The sequence below is a fragment of the Cornus florida genome, unplaced genomic scaffold (assembly GCF_030987335.1).
Source record: "Cornus florida cultivar Cherokee Brave unplaced genomic scaffold, ASM3098733v1 CherokeeBrave_3.0.0_Hap2_Chr06, whole genome shotgun sequence".
In the NCBI taxonomy this organism is placed as follows: domain Eukaryota; kingdom Viridiplantae; phylum Streptophyta; class Magnoliopsida; order Cornales; family Cornaceae; genus Cornus; species Cornus florida.
This window is the reverse complement of record NW_026775576.1, coordinates 50,256,230-50,262,534: the sequence shown is the minus strand read 5'-3', so window position 1 is coordinate 50,262,534 and position 6,305 is coordinate 50,256,230. Positions and strand designations below refer to the sequence as shown.

Below are 6,305 nucleotides of genomic sequence, written 5' to 3'. Positions count from 1 at the left end.
GCATCTCTGATATATTTTTTTATTATATTGCAGTAAAAAAGTGGGGGCATATATGAGATTTTACATTACTTTTAAATCAATATCTGACATGGGGTCTCAGTGAAAATTAAAAACAACATGTCTCTCCATGTGAAATTTAACCAAACCTAAGGGGTGTCATTGTAATTTACCTAAATTATAAAATAATTAGGAAAGATATGTTAACACTGCTTCCCTTGTTGAATAATTCATAGGATTCCCATCATTCCTCGAGTGACCTTTGATCCATACATCGACTCCTGATACAGAGTCGGGCACATCACTTTTTTTTTATTATTATTATTATTATTTCTGTACACGAACAAATATTTGTGTGGAGAAAATAAATAAATAATCTCTACACTCATGGCCAATAACAGGATAATGCAAAAGAAACACAAGTTTACTACAGCGTGACCATCATCTTAATTCCATTTTACCAGGAGACAGATATCCAATATTGCAAGACTCATTGCAATACAATCCCATTTTACTACAGCATGACCATCATCTTAATTCCATTTTACATATCCAATAGTGCAAGACTCATTGCAATACAATCCCCCATTTTATGCAAACAGAATGACTGATGAAAGAATAACTTTGCAGGTTTCAAACTTCAGAAATTTCAGAAAGCATTTTTAGGTCAACTTTGAAGCACTGCATAACTCATTTGAATTAGAATTAGAAGGTGATCTATATATGGTTTGAAAGCTCTATGAGTATACTTTCCAACACAACAAACGGTGATGAGTTCAAACCTTTCTAGAGACAATAATGGCCATTTCAGTAATGGGCACGTTTGTTCACTGAAAATTCTGCTCACAAAATATGCATGAGCAAAATAATGTGAGCAGAATTATGAGACTTCAGCAGATACATATATATATATATATATATATTTTGATAAGTTAGACTCAACATGAATCAATCACTGACAACTTTTCATATTAGTACTAATACTATGGTTCAATCACAATAAACATTGATAAGTACCACTTACCATTTCATCCTCAAGACGAGTATAGCGTTTGCGATTTGTGTGTAACATTACTTCACAAGTCTATATATTCTTGTCTCTTTTCCTATAAACAAATAATTTAAAGTGACCACTCCGCTAGACAATGGGTTAAAGAATATCCCCACACTGTGTGGATTTGAAGAACTGGCAAAACAGGAAAGACAACTCTTGCCAAAGTTTTTTTTTTAACTTAAAACTCATTTTCTATTAGAATCTCATTAAAAAGTTCTTGCTGCAGATATGTTAGACCATAATTTTGAAACTTTTCACATTTTCAAGAAAAAAATTACTTTCAAATTGATTGAATATTCGGTTGGAAACAACTTTGGCAATGGTTGTCTATCCTATTCCCCCAGTTCCACAATTCCGCACAATGCGCACATCCTTTAACACATTGTTTGGCAGAGTGCTCACTTTTTGGAACGAGAATCTATCCCCAATTGGTACTTGGCAACATTTAATGGTATATGCCCCAGTTCTTTTATAACCCCTTGAATAATCTTCACCTCATGCCTGTCAAAGTACAAAGCATATTAAAACTTACCCAAAAAATAATAAATAAAAAAAGAAAAGAAAAGAAAAACTACAAAGCATAATAAAAAAATAAAGTGCAAGGGTCTAATTGTACTAATAAGAGAAATAAAATCAAGTTAATACAGTGAATATCACCTGTGCCAATATCCTGTGGTATTCTACCAAATTTTAAATTGTGTCTCTTGAAAGGGATTGAAAAGGAAATGAGAAACAACATGTAATTAATGGTCCCAACTCCCAACCAAGTTGAGAATGACATCAGAGTATTGACTAGCTTTACTTTTTTGCCTAAATTTTTTTTTTGATAGATTTACTTTTTTGCCTAAATTACTGCAAAAGTTCTTCGAATTTTGCTTTTTCAGTAGGCCCTCTCAGAATCTCATTTAGTAAAGAAAGTGACCTAACACTTCACCTCATTGCCCAATCCAGATATGAGTCGGTGACCTTTATTTGCATGTTCCTCAAATAAAAATCTTTTTCCATAAAACGCACAGATATATATTTTTTATAAGCCAAACATTACATTGTCTAAATTATAAATGCAATTTCATAGAGATTAAAGTGCTATTATACCATCAAACTGTAACTAGTTTTCATCATCAAAGATTGAGAAAGTTGCATCACTGGTTCGGCTCTGTTTTGCACACTCCTGGAGAACCTCAAGGATTTTCTTGATTTAATCCAACACATGCTTTGTGAGAGAATTTCCTTTCTTAAGACTTTTACTTCTAAGTTTCGATTAAAGATTGTAAATTCCTAATCAGCAAATCACTGCATTACAGGTAGAATCCTTATCATACTCACAATTCAACCTTTAAAGCTTTTAAAAGTAATTCCTTATATTTTTCCTGGGCTGTGGAAAGTTAACCTCAAATCAAGTGAAGATATATACTTTGTTCAAATCAATGTCTTTGCTATCATTGTACTACTATAAATTTTAGTTGAAACTTGAAACCGAATCGAGTTAATTTCTAAAAAAAAAAAAATCCTATTTTTAGGTTGAAATTGTGCTTTATAATCCTATTTTTAGGTTGAAATTGTTAGTGAAAATATAATTCAACTAGCCTTGAATCTCATCAAAATTAAGTATCATGTTCTTCCATCTTAATGTACTCAATCCTCGTCATGAACATTTGCAACTTTGAGATTTTTTACCTTAGTTATCACTATTTGAGTAAGTTTTAAGTTGTCCCATACCTCTTTAGAAGTCTGCACATTTTTGGTTTGCTTTTGCAAGCTTAACTAAAATCCTAGTGCAAGAAAATTATAAGTTCATTTTTTATCTGCTTCACATTTTCCTTTTCCCATGAATTTCTCTTTCAGTGAATAATCATCTTGTGTAACACTGCAAAATCTACTTCATTCCATCCAGATATAGTTGGTGCACCAGCGATTCCGTAAGTGTTGTCTATCTATTGTGAAACAGGCGATTTCTTTCCCTAGATACTCATGATCCTTTGTATCACACTATGTTTCTATAGCCATTCAAGCCAACTACATTAAAACTCACATTCCTCTCACTATGCATCTGTAGCCATGATAGTGACAAGTATCAAGGGGATTGCTCCGATTTTTTGTCCCACAAGGAGGGCTGAGGCTAGAAAAAAAAAAAAAAAAGAGGAACTTGTTACCCAGTGTTGGTCATCTATGCAGCCTGTTGGTAGCAGTGGAATGGACACATACCTAACATTTGATAATATTATGCATGTGACAGCTCTTATACCGACCCCGTGCTCTCACAATTTTGTAGGATTTTATGGGCGATGCCCAATAAAATTCCAAGAAGGAGAATAGATTTTGACACAGAACCACGAAGAGGGAAATAGTAATGACCCTTGGTGGTTTAGAATAAAGAATGTAATAAGGCTCAACGGGCTCATCAAGGGAATCATGACAAATGATGGATAATAGATATGATAACCACTCTTCATTTGAATTCAGATTATTTAGTCCTCAAAGCTTTTACTTGTCTACCATGAGAATGTTTAGTAATGGATAAAATGTTGTAGGATAACAAAAATGAGGGCCTCTCATCCTTTTAGACATGATCACTTCGTTAGTGAAGTTCTTTCCTATCATGTCTCACCATCTTTGCAATTTTATGAGTTGCCCCCAATGTGGAGGGTGATCCCTAGTTTGGGTTAGTGAAAGGAATAAAATGAACTCAAAGGGTTAGCAATGGTGAAATTTGTATTGACCGGGGATAAATGAAGTGATGGCCTCTTATCCCTTAAACTTTAATTTGTTAATCTTAAAAGCTCTCGTCATAGCAATGCTTGTCAACGATATTGAACATAGCAATTTTGTTTGTCACAACCGAGCCCAGGTTGTAATCAATACACTTCAATTGTTAGATTAAAAATTTAAGAACGAAATGGTACTCATAAGGAATGTCTATTAAAACAAAGATCAATTGTGAATATACATATATATATATATTTTAAGAAAGAAACATAATATTTGTTGGGAACAACTATACTCATAAGCATACATTTCACTAGTCGCCAGGCAGCCACATACTAAGAGAGAGGCGAAAGATATTAGAAAATAAAAGCAAATATAGTGCCCCAAGAACTTGTTCATATATAGTCAATAGTTGAACAATACATCCAAATTCTGATGAAGAATTCATATAGGCCCAAAAGAAAGAATAAATGAAGAATTCACAGACATAGTTACTCAAGTCTCAATCTAAAATCAAAACAAACTTCAATACTCGAAATTGGTAATATAATTTAGGATGGTAATATGGATGAAGTTTAACTTGATTTTCACCACAAACAATAAATTGAATGAAATAAAACAATAAAACTAAATACTGATATATAGAATCAGATTCAATATACTTTGAGTTGGTAATTAATTACAGATTTGCAATATTGTAATTCAAGGAAGTAAACAAAAAACATTTTCTCGACTTCAGAAACATTTAAATAGAAAGACTTAATTTCTTTTAACTTTTTTTTTTTCCTAGCTTGGATTCTAATTGAATTCAAAACACCTACTTTTTTTTTCTTTCTAAAAACATTTAAAAACCCTAAATTGTTTCTGTATAAGATACATGTATGCACATGTATATATATGTGTCTATATATAGTCTAGAAGCAACGATGAGGAACATCAGAAATCGATCTGAATGAAATTGAACTGCTTTAAAAATTGGGAATCAAACCTTAAAATGTTGTAATCCATAATTGAATTTCAATCATCGATCCAGTACCCTTCGGCTCCAACAACACTCGATTTTTCTCAACTGCTACAAGTAGGAGGGTAAGTGGTGAAGTAAAGCTCTCCAATGAAACTTTCTTGGGAGTGATGAAAGTAGATGGGAGGAAATTACCAGGAAATTGCCGGTTGGTTGACGAGATGGATCAGTGGTTCTCTCTTCTGCCATTTTAATCATGTGTACCCTACATAATTTGTAACGTTCTACCCAAACCATACGATATAATGCTTCCCAATGTGTGATTGGTCCCCCCCTCAAATAAATTTTTTTTTTTAAGGCAAGAATAGTAGATTAATGCCATGTTTGGTTGGGGGTGGGAGGGACAAAAATATATTTTTATGTTTAGTTGGAGGGAAGAATTAAGGAAAGAGGGATGAAGCAACCATCCTTCCTTCCTTCCTTTGTAATTTTTTATTTGTCCAAAATTGAAGGAAGAGGAGAGACAGATTAAGCAGGGAGGATAAAAAATATTTTTGTGTTTGGTTGGAGAGAATAAAAAAGAGGGAGGAAGGAGTGATGAAGCAAGCATCCTTCCATCCTATGTACTTTATATTCCCCTAAAATTGGGGGAAGAGGAGTGAGACAAAAATGATAACTTAATTATTAAGCAATTTTCATTTTTGTGTTTGGTTGGAGGGAAGGAAAGAGAAGGAAGGAGGGATGAAGCAAGCATCCTTCCTTCCTTTGTAATTTTCTAACTGTCCAAAATTGGGGGAAAAGGAGAGAGACATCCTAATACTACTCTAGGTTAAGCACGCTTCACTCTGGCACACCCAGGCGATGTATTGTGCACCTGCACACGCTCACACACACCCGCCCACGAGGTTGCCACAATTACCCCCTTTGGGGCCCAACGTCCTCGTTGGTCACACTTTCAGCTGGGTCAAGCTCTGATATCATTTGTAACGACCCTCACCCTAGTTAGACACAATATTGTCTGCTTTTAACTCCCTTGGACCAGAGACTTCCCATGGGGTCACCCATCCTAGTACTACTCCAAAATGGGTTCACGGCTATCACGGCTTTAAAACACGTTGTGTTATAGAAGAGTATTAAATTTACATATAACACTTGCCCTATCCACACCTAGGCGATATGGGATTGTACACCTGTAACTCGTCTAGTGTAATAGTGTACTGGTGCCACTTATACACGCTTACACACACTCGCCCACGAGGTTACCACATAAAGCATCCTTCCTTCCTTTGTAATTTTCTATACGTCGAAAATTGGGAAAAGATGAGAGAGAGAGAATATATATATATATATATATATATATATATATTATAACTAACAATTACTAATTAAGTAATTTATATTTTTAACCTTTTTAAAAATTTGAAATGAATATCTAATATTTATAATTGTATATAATAAGGGTATATTAGTAAAAATATATATAAAAACTCTATCTCTCTTCCTTCCAACTAAACAAGAAAAAAAAAATTACCATATCCATCATTTTTACTTTCCATTCTATTCAACCAAACAAAAAGTGAGAGAGAT

General features: G+C 33.7%; 1 long non-coding RNA gene across 1 annotated transcript; it reads right to left on the bottom strand.

Annotated features, from left to right (window-relative positions):
- Window positions 1-941: 941 nt before the first annotated feature.
- Window positions 942-5,297, bottom strand: LOC132311489 (uncharacterized). The gene is made up of 2 exons (XR_009483031.1): window positions 4,746-5,297; window positions 942-1,552 (listed from the first exon to the last, which is right to left on the bottom strand). It is a non-coding gene; the product is annotated as an uncharacterized LOC132311489 (long non-coding RNA).
- Window positions 5,298-6,305: the final 1,008 nt, after the last annotated feature.